The sequence below is a fragment of the Asparagus officinalis genome, chromosome 7, assembly GCF_001876935.1.
Source record: "Asparagus officinalis chromosome 7, Aspof.V1, whole genome shotgun sequence".
Lineage (NCBI taxonomy): Eukaryota > Viridiplantae > Streptophyta > Magnoliopsida > Asparagales > Asparagaceae > Asparagus > Asparagus officinalis.
Genome location: NC_033800.1, coordinates 36,652,817 through 36,665,625, shown reverse-complemented (window position 1 = coordinate 36,665,625; position 12,809 = coordinate 36,652,817). Strand labels below are relative to the sequence as shown.

The window sequence follows — 12,809 nt, the reverse complement described above, 5'->3', positions numbered from 1 at the left end:
GTAACAAAGTTTGAGAACTTTTTTTTAAAAAAACCGATCCAATTTCAGCCTTACTAGATCGTTTTTTGAAATTAAGTTTGAAACATGTCGGTTTTTGAGGGTTTTTTGGCAAAGAAGTTTGTTTTGAAAATTTGTCCATTAATAATATTTTTTTTAGGGTGAGGAACCGTGGCTAGGTTAATTAGGTATCAGAAGCGAGCTCGAAGGTTTGAACACTTGAACTACATTGGATCATTCACGAGAGCCCAAATCTCACCCTAATGTCACGTATTCTGAGTGTTCTTATCTGGATCCAATAAGGCGCATCCAATGTTCTATGGAAAGGAAATGCATTATTTGTTCAGTCATAGGTAAATGTCTTCCGTAGAAATGCATTAGATGTTCAGTCATAGATAAATGTCTACGTTATATAAAAGTGAACTTGACAATCGTTAAATGGTTGAATTCAAGTTATTTTTTTATTTTTCTAACCATGGTTATTTTGGACCTTTAATATGAACTGACCTTGTTTGAAGAAAAGCTTAGAATTGAATAATCCAAAATATTGAACAACTGAAAGATTTATTATTCATAAAGACTTTGTAATCTATTGCAACAATATGCTTCATATAGGGCATTATGAGGAGGGGCCGCATCGGCGGAGTCAAAGGGGCAACGGCCATGGTGGTGGTTTTTTTGGGAGGATTGCCATCTCAGCCCAATTTAACTAGTTAATTTCTTTGCTGCATAAGGATTGGATTTGAGAGGTCCTCCCGTCCAAAATAGGCATTGTTCTTCTTTGCTCATCAATGACTGGATTTCGGTGCTCCTTTTAGAAGCTTGGATATATGCACATATATAACCTCACTTTGGAACACCCTCACTTAGGAAATGTAGTTCATGTCAACCGCGTTGCAGAGAATATATCTTTTGTATCCTCAACGGCACAGTAAAGAAAAATAATTTGTTAGCAGAACAGAAAAAAAAAAAAGCATAAACCTTTATGCATGCTATGAGATGAACATATATGTAGACCAAATAGGATGAACAAGAAGCCATTGTTACAAAACTTACCGTTGATGAGGATATTATCACGTTACTTCTTTCTTTCAAGACTTTCCATTACACGGCTCTTCCCTAATGGCTAGAAAGTTAGAGTAGGTGGTATTAAATAAACTCGCATCGCCCTCCTCCTTCTAGATAAGGAAGACTATGAGCATAGAAAGTGAAGCAACAGAGACAGGCGGCCGGTTAGACGAGAAGGAGAGTTAGGATGAAGGGGGGGGGGAAAAACATGCTTAAATGAGCCAAGGCTCAGAGGAAGTGTTTTCTTTTCATATGACCTCTCAACCATCCACTCCTTTTATAGTCTAAGATAGTTGGCATGGTTGAGAATTCGAAGCTTTTACAAGGAATGCAACTCACATTTTTTTGGCTACATTCAACACATAAATTCAAAGTTTCAAGAAGAAATTTGAACTTTGTGTCATCAGGGGATTAATTCAAGGTTTCAAGAAGAGATTTGAATGTATTAATTTTCGAGCATTACTTCAAAGATTTTAGAATAGATTTAAGCTGTTTAGAGCATTAATTCGAAGGTTCGAGAAGATTTGAATTTTTGTGGCTCTATTTGATGAATTAATTTAAAATGGGAAGGAGAGATTTTTAATATGATTTATCATTGCAAAAATTTTTTCTAGAGATTTGAATAAGAGAGGCTACACGTCTTATTCCTTGCCCAATTCATAGCTAAAACACGTCCTTTTTTTGCCTTTGCTTATCTAGTTGTCGTTTAGTCCCAACATGTGACAAAATTCACTAGTAAAAATTCACGTATCCTAGACGGAATATTCTAGACGGAAATTTTTCCGTCTAGAATGTATTAAACTAGACGGAAAATTTCCGTCTAGAATATTCCGTCTAGGATAAACTATTCTAGACGGAAATTTCCGTCTAGAATAGTATTCTAGACGGTTTTTTTATTTTTAATTTTTTTTTAAAAAAATCCTGGTATTCTAGACGGAAATTTCCGTCTAGAATGTATCCTAGACGGAAATTTCCGTCTAGAGCCCATTTAAAAAAAAATTAACCCGTCAAAACCCTCGCTGCCCAGCATTCCCCCAAAAATCGAAATTTTCATCCCCAAAATCAAAACCCCCGCTGCCCTCCATTCCCCCCAAAAAATCCTCAACTCCAACACCTCCCCCCCCCCCCCCTCCTCTCCCTCTCCCTACTCAACCTCACCCCCGACACCGCCCTCCCCCTCTACTCCCTCTCCCTTCACGGCCTCCACCATCTTTCCCGCCTCCTCACCGAACCCCCTCCCGAACTCCTACATCCTCTCCTCCGCACTCAAGAGTCCTCCCCTCTCCCCATCGCCCGCACCCTCCACTCCCTCGCCCTCAAGCTTTGCCCCTCCGAGTAGAGATTAGCATCAAGGCCATCGGCCCATCCCCTCCCTCCTCGATTCGAATTCCCTCTCTCATCAAGGTAACCGATCAAAACCCTAACCCTAATTCAATTTCCCCAATTCCAAGTTTTACAAAATGTTACTTCAAAGCTACAAACTTTTTGAAGGACCGATTGAAGCTCTTTAGATCGCCAGCTTCATAAGAACCGATTGAAGCTCATCTGGAAAGGGAAAATTTTGAAGGACGAGAACGAGGATGGCGAGGATGTCTATGTCAGATTCAACAATGGCGGTAATTTCTTGATTTTTCGTTTGCTTTGCTCGTGGAAAATTTTAAATTTCATTTGATTAAAGCTTATATTTTTTAAAGTGTAGATTTGACCATTGGATTGGAACTGGGTATATAATGATACACTTGCATCGTTCTTTTCAGACTTCTAAATTTTTGGATTCATGTGAAGTTGATTTATGTTTTCCAAGATATTGAGTTTTCTAAGCAAGAAAATAATCCTATAGGTGCCAAATATAAATCAAATGGATTAAAAGAAGAGATTAACTTCATTGCAATATTTGTTTGCTTCTGGAGTTTCATATATCACCTTAATTTCCATATTTTTATACTACATCAGTTTTCGTTCCTTGCAAATTGACAGCCATGTAGGACTCATTTTTTTTAATAATTTAATTAATTCTTAAAATTCTGTATAATCCAACTTTGTTGTTTGAATATTTTCCTACCCTATACATCTGAGTGAATTCTGTAGTAGTGTTTCTGTTTCTGTCATATGCTTTATCCATTCTATCTAGGTTTCTTGAAGTGTCTGGCACCTGAACAGAGCCCCGGACTGAGGCCCGAAGTATGTTAAATATGATAAGCTATTTCGCAGTTTCTTTCTTGTTGAATACAACAATAACTGAAATTAGACTTATTTTGTAATCATTTTTTGTCATTGGCTTAAGAAATTAGCCTCAACTTTTAATCCACTTATTTAAAAACATATGGTCGTGCATGTGTGAAAAGGAGTATCTTTCGATCATCTCAAATGTGCCACCAGCCAGATGTTGCCTACAATAAGATTCTTTAGTTTTTTCACGGAATAATTCAAGTGTGGAAAGTTAGAATTGTTAATTACCGCATCTTTATATAGATTTTCGTATTGTTGCTGGGCTAGCATGGTAATCGTTCATATGAACTCATGCATGTGATGTTTGCAAATTCTATTAATTTGCACTCTAAATTTTTTTATTGACTTTATCCTCAATTATTTATCTGTAACAATCTTACATTTTGGGAGTATATTTTGTGGTATCTAATATAATGTGTCTGTTGTGTCTTCCATAGGAGAGAATACGCATTGGTAAAGAGCTTTTAGAAGCCAAACGAATGGAGGAAGAAAATGAAAGAAAACGGTTATACTCTGACTGCTTTTAAGTATTATGTTTATATTTTATGTTTTCCATACATTTGGTGTGTGTTGCACAGCTGTCTTTGGAATAATGAGTTATAAGTTTGTCTCTTTAATGTCTAGAATAATGGCACTGAGAAAGGCAGAGAAAGAGGAAGAGAAGAGGGCGAGAGAAAGAGAAGAGCTTTTACATATTCTTTATTGTTTGCCTCTTCAATTTGTATGTCTTTCATGTTTAATGTTAAATGTGTTACATATATAATAGGTTAGATAGAATGCATATATAATAGGTTAGACATATATAATAGGAATGTGCTGCGACTGTCAAGGTGCCATAGTAGAATACTTCTTGGTTTCGCATCTTTATTAACAAAGTATTGTTTGGGGCATAAAAGACTTTACACAATGATGAATACCCTTTATTTGCTTTGCTCTTTATTCAAATGAATACATAAGCTGGACTCCTGAATAAATGCCACAAGTGAAGAGTCCATTCCACCATTTGTATATTTTTACTGTCTAAATAGGTCTCGAAATCACATCCTTTTGGCATTACGGTGGTATTCCCTAAACGGGCGGGCAATTTCCTACATATCATGTGTCATTGTACTACTTGTGCATGTACTCAGTTAACTATGTCTTAACATGATTCTCTGCCATGTTCTAGAATGTCAATGAGGAAAGTACTAAAGTTAATGACCTTTCACTTGTCAAGGAAAGGTTTTTGCTAAATGAGACTTGATTATTGAGTTATAGGATAATAAAAAAACATGCAAGCTCTCCTCCAGAGACATTTTAAGTCATTAGTATAATGTTAATGATGTTGGCCATCCATCGTATATATAATGGACGGTTATAAAGCTTTCCACTCTCTTATCTCTTTTAACTTAGTCACTTCCTCCATTTCGTCACTTCCTCCATTTCGGTCCATATTAAAATAGAATCAGGCCTTTTTATACTGTTGTTTATTGTGCTATAAAATAGAATCAGGCCTTTTTATACTGTTGTTTATTGTGCTATATCTTACTGCTATGAACAATCACACAAAAGAAAAAACACACCAAAACAAATATATCTTACTGCTATGAACAATCACACAAAAGAAAAAACACACCAAAACAAATGCATTATGCAAATGCAAGTACTCTTTAATTTGTGATGCCACCGATGAATTGGTAGAGAAGATATATTTGGTATTTGGAAAAAACAAAGTATATTGATCTCTTTTGCCATGCATGTCTGTCGAGTTTGCTAACGTGAATGATCTCTTTTGCAGGATCCACTGGTGACTAAAGGTGCAAACACTGCATATATGGATATTGAACTGGTGGGTGAATGCTTTGGGGTCCTCTCATCATTTGGCCAATTCTGAATGTGTTACGTAGGAAATTAATGATTGGAAGAATCATTGTTCGACTACTTAGTTTGAATGTTTTTATGAGCTTTGGGGTTCAAATTGGTATTGTTTTTAGGAACTGTTGAGCAATCTAAATTTGTAAATAATTTATGTAAAAGTTTGTAAACAATTTATTTATCTCTAGTATTTTGGTAAATGTATTATTAATTCCCGGGACAAATTCCGTCTAGGATGCTTTTTTTAAATGTGTTCCCGGGACAAATTCCGTCTAGGATGCTCAAATTCCGTCTAGGATGCTTTTTTTAAAAGAAAAAATTAAAAAAAATTAAAAACATCAATTTCCGTCTAGGATGAGTATTCTAGACGGAATTTCCGTCTAGAATACTCATCCTAGACGGAAATTTTTTCCGTCTAGAATGCAGTATTCTAGACGGAAATTCCGTCTAGAATATTCCGTCTAGGATATATTCTAGACGGTTTTGAATTCCGTCTAGAATATTCCGTCCAGGATGTATTCTAGACGGAATTTCCGTCTAGAATACTACATCCTAGACGGAAACTTTCTAGACGGGTATTCTAGACGGAATTCCGTCTAGAATACACATCCTAGACGGAATTTTGAGTATTCTAGACGGAATTTTCCGTCTAGAATACCTTATTTTTTACTTGTGATTGTCATTGTATGAATATATTTATCTTACTCTCCAAGCTCAAGTCACACCCAACATGTTCTTTTTGCTGTATTATTCAATTGGTCTGAGATACCATTTTTTGTTGTTGTAAAAAAATTTCAATCTCGTACGTGCATCTCCCTCTCCTTGCCCAAGTCATGTTTACCATGAGCCCTTTTTAGCCTCTTTTGCTAATCAAATTACTATGTCTAGACATTTCATGAAACAAATTTATTAATGAGAAACATGCGTCTCCAGCTCCTTTTCCAAGCCATACATAAAACGCTCTCTTTTTAGCCTCTTCTATTAGTCCACTTACCATTTTAGTCGCAATGTGCAACAAAATTTCGGTCTAGAAACATGTACTTCTCCAGTCTCAACGTGTGACAAAACTTTCATTGTATGAATATTTATCTTCCTTTCCGAACTCAAGTCACACCCAACACATTCTTTTCGGTGTCTTTACTCATTTGGTCTAATATACCATTTTTGGTTGTTGTAAAAAAGTTTCCAGTCTGGCACATGCATCTCGCTCTCCTTGTCCAAGTCATGTTTACAGTGAGCCTGTTTTGGCCTCTTTTGCTAATCTAATTACTATTTCTAGTCGTTTTATGAAGCAAAATCGTTAGTGAGAAGCATGTTTTTCTCGCGCTCCCGCTTACCATTTTAGTTGTGACATGCAACAAAACTATCAGTCTGAAAACATGTGTTTCTCTCTCCTTGCCCATGTCACGCATAACACGACGACGCTTTTGTCCTCTTCTATTAGTCTGTTTTCCAGGTTTAGCCCTTACATGCAATAAAATTGTTAGGGTGCACCAACGTTTCTTCTACTTTTGAATACGTAGCACAAGTATTTGTTTTGCCGCTTATGCTAGTCTAATAAATGTTACTAGGCAAACATGTCTCCCTCTCCTTGTTATAAGTAGGAAACATCTCTCACTCTTCCTCACTGAAAGTTGTTTTATTTGCTCCCTCCTCCCTCCCTCTCCCTCACTCCGACCTCCTATGCTTTCTTTTGTAATTTCAGTCACATAGTTCTTCCCTAATGTCTAGAATTATGAACTATATATTATGGGTGGTCCACGTACTTTTATTTTAAAATCGCCCTTGCTGGCTCTATATAATTTTGGAGGAAAACAGTGACGAAGCTTAATAGAAAATAGTAATTTTCCCCCAGCTTCTTCTAGACAAAGCGACTTCACATCGAGATTTCTCAAAGATCTACATTTCTCTTCAAGCCCTTTGCCACTCTAGAAACATGGGCGTAAGAGAAGACCCATCGGTCTTTGCAGCTCTTCCTTAATAGCTAGAAAGGAAGTGTGAGCAAAAGAAGAGATGCATCACACTTTGTTCCCTAATATCTTTTGTATCTCCCCCTAATCCTTTTTTTGTTTTTTTACCATCATGTATGTGCATTTTGTATTAAAGTTGTGGCTATTTTAGCAAATGTTGGCCAATCTCTGTCAAATAATTAAGACAGATCTAATATTATCTATTTGCTGTTTGTGTTGGTTGAAATGTATTGGTTGTTATACATCTCTAAAAGCTTCTATGGTTTATCTTGGTGAGTTGTACTATCTACTAGATATTTATTCACTAGATTATTGCCATTATTCCAAAAACAATGGTTGATGTTGTACTGTTATTACATACTATATCGGGACCATCATCATTTAATTTATTCAAAGAAGTTGCAGAATCAAGTAAATTGAACACAACAAGTTGCTGTAAATGGCAGAATATCAATCTGAGTGTTAATAGATTTGGAAAAGTTCTTAGGCTCCATATTGATGTTGTTCGATGTTAGATCTGACTGTGTTAACTTTGAAAGTAACATAGTCTAAATGGTCAGAGTAATTGTGCAAAAACTCTTTAATATCCATGACAAACAAACTAGAGTTTGAGTATCGGTTTTCTCAAATGCTTTGCGGGCATCAAAATCCTTGTAGATGGGCTTCAGAATACGGTCTTTATCATCAGGATCCATGACATCCACTGGTGCTACTCGGATGATTTAAGTACTATATTCTTTATGAAATGCTTTAACTAGTTTTTTTTTTCTCTCTCCATGTTCTTGCTTTCATTATTCACTCTTTTCATTCAGCCTTCCTCCCTCCTTGTGCATGTGAAGCTTTGTTCCTGACTTAGCTGATTCCATTATAGTAATTATAATGCTAGTTAGCTAGTTCTCGGTTCTACTAAAGCAGAAATTGCATTTGGATTTGATGGTGTCAGGGTAGGACTGCTGTTCAAAATCCATCGAAAGATCCATCAAGTAACCTTCCTCTTATCTTCGGATTCAATGTTCGTTGCTGGAGGGCAGTTGACGGATTTAGGCCAATGTTTCAATTCAGTGGCGCACTGAAGAATGGGAGTGGAAGCCCAGCTATTTTGGGTAAACAAAGAGACCAAAAGGCCAATTAGCATCTACAATGTCTGATGGAGTTCCGATGAACAAAGATCGTTCAAGTAACGCAGAGGTCATTTTCATTAGCACTAACCAATATAACAAGGGTTTCTCTGTTGATCATCCAAATGCAACCTTTTTTTTCTCGTCAAGTCAAAATGCGAGGATGATGTGCTCGTAAAATCATTAAATATAATGTTTCGTCAAGCACGATAACAGGAGCATGATCTCTGTTAGTGATCTTCCTTCTTTAGTTGATGATCATCTTGTGCATTATCTTGCTTCTAGGAACGATGTTGGGCGCAGGGTCACGCACGTCGCCGCGGAAGCGATATCACCTGAGAGATAGCCCTGGCTATTGTTATCACAAAAGCACAAGTCAACCTCTATATTCTTGTTTCTCAAAGGAAACTAGAATAGATAGTGAAATTCTTATTTCTCAAAGGAAACAAGAATCGAAAGTGATATATTTCATCAAAGTGAAATATACACTCTTCCTCTCATCAGTTCAAGGACTGAAATATCGAGGGAACCTACAAGCTATGGCAACTCACAGATAAGACAAATACAAACACGAGATTTTTACGTGGTTCGGCAAACTAGCCTACGTCCACGGGAGGGGGTTTCACTATGGAGGAAAAATACCAAACTTATACAAGTTCTCTCTTCCTCTCTTTCTTTTCTCTCAAAAACTCCACTTGAGATTTTCCCACACAAATTTCATCTCACAACCTCTCCTATTTATAGGAGAAATGCTCCCATGTGCATTGCTGGAACCAGCTCAAAATGAGCTTGGTGGAGTATGGGGGAGGCAACGTGCTATGTACAAAGGCATGGGGGGACTTGCTTTGTCCTGTGGATCCAGCCAATACCAGAGTGAGGGCTTGTATCCTCCCCCACATCCGTTCAAAGCATGGGCACAAGTACCCACGTTCACAATTCTCCACCTCGTTCATCATTTGATAAACCTCAAATTTTGGACGAACACCAGAAGAACCCCACGAACTCCACCAGAGAGATCCAGGCCAAGAAACCAGGCCAAACCAGCTGCGTCACTATACCACGACTGCCTACGTACCCTCTACCGGGATCAAGCTAACCGTAGTTCTGCAATTATTCTCCAACATAGTCTCCACCACACCTTCATCACCGCCCTGAAGGGCCATGCCCTCTTGGGTAAATCAACATGGGCTGATATGAAGCAAGTCCAAGCAATGCTGGAACTTGTTACCTGTGACCACCTTGGTTAACATGTCCGCGGGATTCTTATTTGTATGCACCTTCATGAGAGAAATATCGCCTTCCTCTATGACATCCCGCATAAAATGATACCTGACGTCGATATGCTTGGTACGAGCATGGTGAACTTGATTTTTCACCAAGTGAATCGCACTCTGACTGTCGCACCACAAGTTCACGCTTTCCTGCTCGATCCCCAAATCGTCTAGAAGACCCCACAGCCACAATGCTTCCTTTACTCCCTCCATCATAGCCATGTACTCGGCCTCTGTTGTAGAGAGTGCCACTGTAGCCTGCAACATCGATCGCCAACTAACTGGAGTTCCATGTATCCTGAATACATAACCAGTAGTAGATCGTCGTCTATCTAGATCGCCCGCATAATCTGAGTCCACATACCCGTCGACCTGACATGTATTTCCACCAAAACACAGACCCGTATCCGTGGTACCTTTCAAGTACCTCAGGACCCATTTCACCACTTCCCAGTGCGCCTTTCCCGGATTCGTCATGAACCTGCTGACCACACTAACCGCCTGTAAAATATCAGGTCATGTACACACCATGGCGTACATCAAACTGCCAACTGCACTAGCATAAGGAACACGCTCCATGTGTGCCTTATCTTCCGCTGTAGTGGGAGATTGTTTTCCTGAAAGCCTAAAGTGTGGAGCCAATGGGGTCACCACCGACTTTTCACTTTGCATCCCGAACCTCGCGATCATCCGCTCTATGTAGCCCTTCTGACTCAAGAACAATCACCGATTCGCCTGCTCTCTTCTAATCTCCATACCTAGTATTTTCTTTGCAGCGCCCATGTCCTTCATCTCGAACTCTTTGCTGAGTTGAGATTTCAGCTTATCTATCTCCACCTTGTTCTTCGATGCAATAAACATGTCATCCACATACAACAGGAGATAGATATAATCACCTCCACGAAGCTTCCGAATTGTAGGCATATAAAATTGCTTATAGGTCCCTTAGCATAGCTCGGCACAAACCGACGAACCAACGAGGCGACGAGATCGACGAATCGCACGCAAGCGACGGAATGCATCCATACGCGTTCGGGATCAAGCCAAGTGTTAAAGAATCAACGAGCCATCCAACCGGGAACAGACTCAGACGAATCACGATCGAATCAAGATCAGTTTCGGACTCGAACTCAGAGCCGAGCCACCTCGGGGTGGCTCGGTGGCCGAGCCACCTTGGGGTGGCTCGGCCATGAGCCGAGCCACCCCAAGGTGGCTAGGCACAGTGTCGGCCACCCCGAGGTGGCCGACAGTGGCCCGAGGTGGCCGACAGTGGCCAGAGGTGGCCGACAATTCCCTTTTTGCAGCCACTGTCCTGAGAGCCTATAAATAGGCCTAGAGATGTTCATTTTCAGGGGTCGAACTTTCAAGAGCCGAAACTCTGCCGGATTGAAGAGTGAACTCGGAGCTTGAAGACCAGAAGACTTGCACCATTCAGATCTGATCCTCGGCGACCATCCACGTCAGAAAAGGCAGGATCTCGAGAGGAAGAAAGAACAGATCTGAGATCTACACGAGACTACACTCCAGATCTAAGCTTGGTCTTAGATCTCGAGATCTGAGCGATTATTCCCTTGGTGGATTAATCCCTCCCGGCTATTATTCCCTTCGTGGAATAATACCCGCATACTCGTGTAGATCCGACCGGATCTAGATCGCGCGGTGGTCCACGGATTAACCCCGGCGCAGGCAAAGAACCCACCAAAGCGAGCGACCGCAAAACAGGAGCTCGTGATTTGTTCACAGAGGAGAGTTGTAATTTTTCTTTATTTTCTTTGATTTAGTTGTAACCGGATCTATAAAAGACCGGATCTTTGTAACCCAAGATGACAATCATATCAATGAAAAAGAAAACAGTTTTCCACGCGAACAATCTGGCGACCACAGTGGGAGCCGACGATCTCGCCAACGAGATCGATGCGTCGCAGCCGCGGATTGCAATCCCGGTCGTGGAGGAGGTCGAGTACGAGTTCGACCAAGCCAAGTTCGAGGAGTACGTGTCCTCGTCCGGCTCTATCTCCCCCCGCAAGTCCAAGAAGTTCTCCTCCGGGAGAAAAGCTCGTTGGTTTGAAGCTGCTCGGGAAGCCCACGAAGCTCTCAACCCAACTGACGCCGAAGTTGCGTCAAATGAAGTTCCACCGACCTCCAATCAGGTCAACCCAACTCCCGCCAACGCCTCTACTGTTCAGGGCGTTGTGACTCTCTCAAAGAGAGCCCGCCAGAGGCGTCGTCAACGCCTTGCGCGGCAATTCGCTAAGGCGATGGAGTCTACGGACGGATTCCGCTACCACGCGGAGTTGAAGAACAGAAGAGGCAAACAGCCTCAACCACCAATGAATGGCGACTCTTCCAAGCCGCCAAAGAAAGAATGGGTCCGCGTCAAACGGAACCGTTCGACGCTCGAGGAGCGCATTCACAAGCGCCGCGCGATGTCAGCGCAGGCACGGGCTCAAGCTCAGGAAGCCCGTAGAAAGCTGCAAAAGGAGGTGGAGAAGAAGCCACCACCAACACGACAAGTCTGGAAGCCTAAGTCTGAAGTGGCGACTCAGGCCAAAAAGCAACCAGTGCAGCCTTCTAAGGAAGGTCAAACTCCGGCGAGTCAACCAAAGTCGCCGTCAATCCCAATAACTTCTCCGGGAGATCATGCAGAGTCATCCCGCAAGAAGAAACCAATTTTGGAGCGCCTCGGTCCAATTCCTGACGTGAGAGGCAAAGCTCCAATTCACGAGCGTTTGGGCCCGATGAAGAAGCCCAGAACGACTCAACATACTGGGGGTCGCCATCACCTCCAGCATGACAAAGACCTCAAGGCAGCTGCGCGCACCAATTTGCGCATTGAAGTCCAAGATCACGCCGAAAATTCACGCCCAAAAAGGCATGTTTTGAGGCGGGTAACCTTTGAAGGCCCAAAGAAGGCGAGTCAACCTCAGATGGAAACATTATCATCTGATAATGATAGTGTTATACCTGAGAAGTCGTGCCCGCGCACGATAGGTTACTCCGACTGTCAAGATGACGAGTTGTATTATCGTGCTGGGAGTACGAACAGAACCAGGAAGAGGAGTCCCCGAGAACAGGAAATTCAATGTCCCTGTTCCAAACTCATTCGGGCGGTATTGTCTGAATGCAATTGCATTAAGGCGGTCCCCGAAAGAGTTTCAGTTTTTGAAAGACTCAGTGCGGAGACGCCAAAACCAAGGCCTAGGCGCTTCCAACGAAGAAGAAGGGTGATTGAAGACGGAGATGATTTCGAGTCGATTCTGAGAGCCTCCCGGCCTAGAACCCGTCTGCAATCCGGAACCATC

At 41.0% G+C, this 12,809-nt stretch overlaps 1 long non-coding RNA gene across 1 annotated transcript; it reads left to right on the top strand.

Annotated features, from left to right (window-relative positions):
• LOC109848575 lies at nt 3,703-3,967 on the top strand. Its single transcript, XR_002248842.1, has 2 exons — nt 3,703-3,799; nt 3,919-3,967. It is a non-coding gene; the product is annotated as an uncharacterized LOC109848575 (long non-coding RNA).